The sequence below is a fragment of the Strongylocentrotus purpuratus genome, unplaced genomic scaffold, assembly GCF_000002235.5.
Source record: "Strongylocentrotus purpuratus isolate Spur 01 unplaced genomic scaffold, Spur_5.0 spur5_scaffold_11, whole genome shotgun sequence".
NCBI lineage: Eukaryota > Metazoa > Echinodermata > Echinoidea > Camarodonta > Strongylocentrotidae > Strongylocentrotus > Strongylocentrotus purpuratus.
In genome coordinates, this window is record NW_022145596.1 from 28,413,126 (window position 1) to 28,422,495 (window position 9,370).

A 9,370-nucleotide genomic window follows, 5' to 3' on the forward strand; every position below is an offset into this window, starting at 1 on the left:
ATTGGGTATTGGGGCGATCAGATGTAATGGTACAAATGGGCGCATTTTTGAAGCTCAGAAAGTATTGGATGGGACACAATAATGCCCAACAACGATAGCCCTATTCTGAAGGTTCACTCTGTCTTTTATTTGTTTTTGATCGTCTCTCATTAGAAGTGTAATTTGTAGAAAATATCACTTTCAGCATCCTCAAACTTTGCATAAAATTTGTTGCGCGAAAAGTACCCCTTAACCGGAGATTTTGGGAAAACGAATTAATGCGGTCCCTCCGTTCCCGAAGAGGGGGGGGGGGGGGGCGGGGGTGCCCCCAACTCATCAAAATCCAATGGCGATGAATCAATGGAATACAGTCATCAACTCCGAGATTCTACTGCGACACAGAGGACAAAGGCCGTCCCCCGTTGTGACAACTTCTTTTGCGCATTGTTCGCACGTATACAAGTGGCGACATGGAAGCAAGACGCAGTTCTTTCTCTGATCTAAACAAATGGTGCATAGATTTTCGTCAGGATTAGATGTACGACTACTGCTAGTAGGTCTTTCTTTTAAGGTATTCAACTTGATATAAATGTCGATTAAACAGCAGCTGAATAAGAAAGCGATTATGAATCCAATTATAAGAGAAATGACAACGATTCTCCATTGAGAGTTCAATGAACTTTCAATATTTTCAAATTGCTCATAATAGGCGGCATCCGAGTTCCAGTCTGGGTCCATGGCAGGGTGGGGTTCCCCGGCTATCCAATACCAAAAAACCCAGTAGAAAAGATAACGACACCACGTATCTGTCAGCAATCCCAATAAAATCTGCCAGACCATCTGCAGGACGATGTAGGCCAACCCAGCACAGATCACCACCTTGACTTCGAAAGCCCCGTTCGCTGGAGGCACATCCCGATCTAGAAATCGAAGAGTTCTTTCCAGAGTTCCAGTCAATCGATTCACAGTTGTCTCCATTTTAAGGTTTTAATCTCAATAATTCAGTTGCTCCGTAAAACGGTGGTAGCTCACCGATGGAATTATCTGTTAGCAGAATAAATTGAAATTGAAACATCATAATTATTTAGGTTCAGAATACATTACAAAGATTGAAACACAATGTCCACTATTACACTTTTCACACTCATTCTGATCTAGCGTGATCGTTACTCAGGGATGTATATTGGGTCCAGGCGCGTACGCAGGATTTTTTTCAAGGGGGGGGGGGGGGTTTAACATTTATTAATCGGTCCGAAAATTTCGCAACGACTCATTCGACCGCTGAATAAGGGGGGGGGGGGGGGGGTGGTAAGAGAGGACACTTTTTTTTTTTTTTTTGGTCTCCAAATTTGGAAATTTGACATTTTGCTTCGTTGGGGGGGGGGGGGGGGGTTTAGGTTTTTTAGGGGGGTTTTCATACATAAAAATACCAAAGGGGGGGGGGTTTAACCCCCTAAACACCCCCCCTGCGTACGCGCCTGATTGGGTCCATTATTATTGTCCACCTATTCAATATTGATACTTTACCACCAGACTGTTTATCTCATGGTAAAGTGGATAACAATACTACTTTGACCGTAAGTATACTGACATTTTTTAAAATAAATAATCGTTTGCTGCATTCTCATGAATATAATTTATATTCATATTTGAACCCTCCATATTATTCCCACCTGCTTTACTGTTCATGTTTAAGACAATCATATCAAATAACACATATAAATATATATGCATTATATATATATATATATATATATATATATATATATATGCAGAATATATGAAGTGCTCGGGAACCCACTCTTTTACCTCAACCATGATTTTCAATTTTGGCATTGGCTGCAATTTGAATAGTCCTCAGGAAGGGTGTAAACGTGACAACAGATGATGGGAGCTTTTGTATACATGTTCGTTATTTCCACTCTATAGCGCTATCATCAGGATTGAATTTGCATTGAAAGTTTTACTATATATATGTTTATGTAATTGCAGAGGGGCCTCTTTTGAGACTGTAACGGGACATGTACCGTAGACTAGTGAATATTGTAGAAATCCCCATTTAATTTTTGGGAATGAGAACAACCGTAATCTCCCCACGAGGGGCTCTTCTTCGTATTAAAGGTACTATGTCCGATTTGCAGACCAAACAAATGAGAAGGTTAAAGGGCAAGTCCACTCCAAAAATAACTTACTTTCAATAGGAGCAAAACAATTAGACAAACCAATCGAAATCGGATAACTAAATAGGAGGGTTATGAATTTTTAATGACATGAACAACTTTGAAAACCCAAAGACAAATTGGCAACTCACCCATGAGTCTGTGACGTCATTGCCTCGGCTACTCACTAATTGTTTTCTTTATATTGATAATATAAATTTCCAATTTCCCCCTAAAAATCTGATTTCCTCACACCAGAATCCGAATTGTATTGAAAGTAATATGTTTAAGTGTGGATGCACTAATAAAAAGCTTTTTAATTTTTTTTCCCCCAGTCAAATCATGACAAATGTGAATCTTGATAAACTATATAAAAATCAATGATTATGAATATATACAATATTTAGGAAATAGTATCAATTCTTCAAAGTTTATACAAGATTTTGTGAAATGTCATGCACGGAATATGAAACAAATGGTATAACCAGGGCAAAGGATCAAGTTTTGGGGGATACAAAGGGAAATTAACAGGATAAAAATTGGCAATTGATAAAAAGTGAGGCATTAACCCATACCAGACGGTTATTTCTGTCTACCTTCATATACCTGCTTCCTCCATTGGAGTGTTCTAGCTGTACACGCCGTATACACGTCGTATACACGCCGTATACCCGGAAGTGCTAAATTCGTTTTACTATATAAATCTTCCTGGTTTTATGATAATTTGCTCGCGATTCACGGACATTTTGAAATCAATGTAAAGCCATGTACGTTTAGAGTAAATACACCGGCGGGGAAAACCCAGTTGTCCGATAAGGAGCGACGAACGGCCAGTCCCGAAATGAAGAAAATATTGATAAACAATTATCATTAATTAAAAGCAAGAGATCAATTTTCAGTAAGATTTGCAAAATGTATTACGCACCTCTACTGGAAGAATCAACAGATCTTTGTGCAGACTTTGGAGGTATGCAATGACTCTGTTGGGTCGACTATCCCTCGGGATATCCGTCAGACATGTTTTGGTGGTTATTTCATGTAAAAAAAAAGAAGTATGATTGCACTCAGGCGCGGATCCACGGGGGGTGGGGGGGGGGCTACGGGCCTGCCTCCTGGTTTAAAAAAAATTGTGCTCTCAGGGATGTTAGGCAACTTTAAATTATACATTTCAATACTCTTTAGCGATTTCTAAAAAGACTATTTCGGGGATACCACACTGGTATAGATTACCCAGTGGCGGATCCAGGGGGGGCCGAAACGGCCGCGGCCCCCCCTATTGGCGGCGCAAAAAAAAAGAGAAAAGAAAAGAAAGGAGAAGAGAAGAAAAAAGGAGAAGAGAAAAGAAAGGAGAAGAGAAAAGAAAGAAGAGAGAGAGAGAATAAAAAAGAAGAAGATACCCCCCCCCCCCACCTCACTCCCACTCCGGGGTCGGAGGGACAGATTTTGTGTTCCCAAAATTTCCGATAAAGGGTTACTTTTCACGCAACAAAGTCCGGAAAAAATTAAAAAGGGCACAATATTTTGGATGTCTTTCAAATAGAAGCTATATACTAAACAGTAAAATTTTAAATTAACGGTAGGGCCGCTTCACAACTCTTATTTTGCCCTTCATTTGGATTCAGCTCATAACAACTCGCTTGTGCTTATATTTGAACTCATGAACTCATGTTCGTAGTGATAATACAATGTATAATACCTGTATAGATTAATGGTTGATACTATAAGGCTAATTGCCCTTTTTGTTAACCCCGCATTCCCATAAAATTTTGTTTGCTCCTTCCCTTTGTATTTTTCTTGTAATCGATCTTTTATCTGTATACCATGTTTGTATGTTTTAATGTTTTTATGGAGAATGAAATAAATGAAATGAAATGAAATAATGGAGAGCGGCGGCGATCCTGGGCCCGATAGAGGGACACGTCCCCCGGAAATTTAGATATATAGCTAGAAAGAAATATATGTAGCAGAAAGAACGTACATATTGGACTAAAGGATTTTCTAGAATGCATAATTTCGGCATTCTACATTGCAAAATCTCGCTTCGTCGCTACGCCCCGGCCCTCGCCCGATAACACAAAACTAAGATATGACGCTCCCGGTCGCGATTATTTCATGGTTGGTGTATAAATAGATCTATTTTTCCCCTTTCATTTCTACTGACAATTGTATGCTATCACAATCATGATTGTTTCAATTTCCCTTTAAAGCATGCGTAGCTAGGGGCGGTAGGGGCAGTAAGAGGACGAAAAAAGGAGCAAACAAAGAAACATTTTTGACAAGTCTAAAACGGTACAACAAATTATCTTCTTTCTCTAATAATTTAATGAAACGTTAAGCTTCTGCGCTTTGCGCTGGAGGGGGAAACTGAATTCAGAGAAGGATTAAGAGTCGGGAATGGAACAACGAATTATCTTCTTTCTCTAATAATTTCATTAAACTATGAAAGGTAAAAGCTTCCGCGCCTCGCGCGGAAGGGGGAAAATAAATTCAAACAAGGATTAAGAATCGAGAATGGGACAACGAATCATCTTCTTTCTCTCATAATTTAATGGAGCGTCAGAAGCTTACGCGCTACGCGCGGGAGGAGGAAAACTGAATTCAGACAAGGGTTTAGAGTCGAGAACGGTACAACGAATCGTCTTTTTTCTCTAATAATTTAATGAAAAGTCAAAGCTTCCGCGCTTCGCGCGGGAGAGTAGGGGGGGGGGGAACTCAATTCAGACAAGGATTAAGAGTCGAGAACGGTACTCTTTCTCTAATGATTTAATGAAACGTCAAAGCTTCCGCGCTTCGCGCGGGAGGGGTATGGAAACCGAATTCAGACAATGATTAAGAATCGAGAACGGTACAACGAATCGTCTTCTTTCTCTAATAATTTAATGAAACGCTTCTGCGCTTTGCGCTGGAAGAGGGAATCTGAATTCAAAGAAGGATTGAGGGTCGAGAATGGAACAACGAATTATCTTCTTTCTCTAATAATTTCATTAAACTATGAAAGGTCAATGCTTCAGCGCTTCGCGCGGGAGGGGGAAAACTGAATTCAGACAAGGAAAAAGAGTCGAGAATGGTACAACAAATCGTCTTCTTTCTCTTATATCAATAAATAATGAAAGGTCAAAACTTCCGCGCTTCGCGCGGAAGGGGGGGGGGGGGAGGAGAGCAGGGGGAGGAACTAAATTCAGACGAGGATTAGGAGTCGAGAATGGTACAACGAATCCTCTTCTTTCTCTAATAATATCATGAAACATTAAAGCTTCTGCGCTTCGCGCGTAATGGGGGGGGGGGGGGGGGGGAACAGCGAGCTGCCCGAATATGAATTTTTTATCGTAATTTGTTATTTTTTCTCGTATATTTTGGTGATTAATAACACTGTATAACAAAAGTCCTCAAATTTTTGCTCGCTCGCTTCGCTCACTAACCGAATTGGGAAACCAGAAAATTACTTTTTCGGGCAAGAGGCTTCAGCCCCCCCCCCCGATGAAAATGTCAAAACAAATTACCGGTATGGTGCTTCTAATATGACCTTGTCAGTCTTGGTATGTCGAGTTGAAAAATGGTCTGCGCAATTTTCAAATTTCCGGCCCCCCCCCCCCCTATTGGAAAATCCTGGGTCCGCGCCTGGATTACCCCCCCCCCCCCCCCCAGATTTCCACAGAATTTCCAGGATGACGTTCCAGCTTAAGATTCCACTGGGGAAATATTGCTCCACTATCAGCAGCCTGTACTTCTTAGTGTTAGGCCCTAATGACGTTTGTATTTTACACAATCAAAACGTGGCCCGTGTTTTGACCATACAAATTAAGGAATCGCAGGGCTTATAATGCAGTGCTTTACAGGTTTGTGTGAAGAAAGCAACCGAGCTAGAAGATTTTCAACTGTGAAATACTATAAAATATGCATTCTACAGCAGCCTACAGCCAAATGACTGCATATACAAAACAAAATGTGGTATGTTTGAACAAAAATTGTGTGTTTGTGGGAGGGGGGGGGGGTGGCGGCGGTGGACCAGCCTTTTTTCCCCTCCCCCATCTCTTTTCGGCTTGAGTGGTTAATTGACTTGATTGAATAGTGAGAATATCAGAAATACCCCAGTCAAACCGACGGGATCGACTCCAAACCAATAACACATTGAACAAGAATATACATTACAACAAATGGCCAGAAAGTCAGTCAGTTCGCGGAGGACATGACTGTGTACATGCTAACACAAATTGACAACAAAAACTGGAGAAAAAAAACAACAAACAGAAAACTGATATATATATGTTTATTTTCTAAAAAATATTCTACAATTAATTGAAAATAAAATACCTTTGGATATTTTATTAATGCAAGCCTATGAATATCAAATTTATATGTCAACTTCATTGTCAACTTCATTGACAATTTGCATTCTAAGTCTAAGGAATATGCGTTATACCAAATCCACCACCACATAGACTTTCAAAGAACCAACTCGATTTAATAAACAAGATATTAGTAAAGAAAATAAAAGTATCAATAAGCAGTTTACACAATGTCCTCTCCTAGTAACATTGTCTTGTCAAACTTAATGTGCACCATATTCACTGCCTTTTGAAGCAAGTGACAAAATAAAAATGGTAAAATGACACACACAACCCTCTCCGACCTACAGGTTTCATCTCATTTAGGGAATTTGAAAATACCTTCAACCTGAATACAAAGCATGAAACGAGTCAGCATAAAAATATCACTTTTCGAAAATATCGTTACGGTTTTTGATGTTCCTGAATGAATTGGAAAGAAGAAGAAGAAGAAGAAGAAGAAGAAGAAGAAGAAGAAGAAGAAGAAGAAGAAGAAGAAGAAGAAGAAGAAGAAGAAGAAGAAGAAGAAGAAGAAGAAGAAGAAGAAGAAGAAGAAGAAGAAGAAGAAGAAGAAGAAGAAGAAGAAGAAGAAGAAGAAGAAGAAGAAGAAGAAGAAGAAGAAGAAGAAGAAGAAGAAGAAGAAGAAGAAGAAGAAGAAGAAGAAGAAGAAGAAGAAGAAGAAGAAGAAGAAGAAGAAGAAGAAGAAGAAGAAGAAGAAGGAGAAGAAAATTAGGAAGAAAAATAAGGAAGAAGAATAAGAAGATAATAAAGAAGAAGATACTGAACAATAAGAAGATAGTAAAGAAGAAGATAATAAAGAAAAAGATGATGATGAAGAAGAAGATGAAGAAGAAGAAGAAGAAGAAGAAGAAGAAGAATTAAGAAGAAGAAGAAGAAGGAGAAGATAGTAAGGAAAAGGATAAGAAGATAATAAAGAAGATAATGAACAATAAGAAGATAGTAAAGAAGAAGAAGATGTAAAAAAAAAAGAAGAGAATATGCAGATGGAGAAGAAGAAGAAGATAATAAAGAAGAAGAAGAAGATGATGAAGAAAAAAGAGAATATGCAGAAGATGAAGAAGAAGAAGAAGAAGAAGAAGAAGAAAAAGAAGATGATAAAGAAGAACATGTTAAAGAAGAAGGAGAAGAAGAAGGAGAAGATAATGATGAAGAAAGAAGAGGAGAAGATGCAGAAGGAGAACATAAGCTATAATCTCACATATACATGAATATCTAAACAAAAATCAATTGAATATAGGAGATTAGTTTTTTAATGCTGTTAAATCACAAATCGCACATTATGTCATTATTATTACAATAGAAATAATATCATTTACCAAAAGAATTCTCAAGAGTATATAGATGCATGTAAGTGCCCCAAGTGATGCAAAATCAGAATGGGGACATCAGATATATATGTACTCCTCATCTTTATATAGGCACAGAGAAAATCAGATACAGCCGACTGTCACTATGGTTGACTCTATGCTGCAAAATATCGGTTCTTGATAACATGATCACTAGAACTGGGCGTATGTACGGGCAAATGGAATGGATGGACAGACAACCCCAAAACATAATGCCTCTGGCTACTTCTTTGCGGAGGCATAACAAGAGAATCTACAATAGGAAAGGATTAAATAGTGCAATTTAAAATCGTTCTTATTTGCCTAAAAACACTCTGCTCTGGAAAGTCTTTAAAAAATGAAATGCTTTGTTAAAATCTGTTAAAATATTTCAATATATATATATATATATATATATATATAAATAAATATATAAATGATAATAAACAATCCTAAAAACATATAGAAGTATATTAAAAACACTGCTGTTATATTCACGGAATGTCAATAAGTATCAAAATATACAGGCCACCATGTACATGGAGTGGCAAATAAGATAATTGTCCCCTAAACCATAGAAAGAGAAGAAGACAAAGATTCTGTCATTCTTGAAGAATTCTTCCATTTACGTCAAATCGTGTAAAAAATGCCAAAAATGTGAGGTATTACATATTCAGTTATATCATTTGAATTAGCTTATCATCAATTTACTACACCAGCAATCTGTTGATCTGTTTTGAAAACATATATCAAATTATATCCTGCATCAAAAAATTGTTGGCTTTTGATTGCTTGAGAGCTCGTCACATGACAAAAAATATTTGAGCTATTTTTAGAAAGTATAAGAGTACTATTTTGGTTTACTATTTGGGAGTTGAAAAAAAAATGTGAATTTTTTTTGTGAATTAAATCAATTTTTGATGCAGGATATAAAACAAATATACCTTGCCTTCTATTCGAGGTACTGGTTAACCTGTGGACCTCGGTGACTCCAAAAGCACCATTTGCTTCGGGGCTGCGCCCCTCAGCAGATAGTACTATTGGAGTCACCTCTTGCGCATAGTTTTAACCAGAACCTCTCAAGGCAGTGTATATTTGTATACTATATCACCTTCCTTCATGAATTATGGCTGCAAGTCTACTTTACTGTAAGTACAAGAATGTGAATATAGTATGTATTCATAAATAGTAATATTATTTATTGATCAAAATGTCATATAAATGAAGTAGAGATATATAGATAAAAGGTGGTGCCCTGATGAATACTTTGCAATAATGTTGTATTCTAAAAACTCTGTAATTTTTACACAAGGGGAAATGAAAATATTCATATCTAACTGAAGTTATGAAAAGTCTGTTCTTAATTTCCGCGCAAAGATAGCGGTGTTCGAGTATAGCCTAAAGTAAATGGAAATTGACCTGAGCATCAATAATAAGTATCTAAATCTCCATAATTTCAATGATATGACAATTAAAAAAAAATTCACTAGCAGAAAATGTACACAATTTTGGCGAAAAAGGACCCAGATTTCCCGGCGAGGTTTATATGAATGCTATTTTA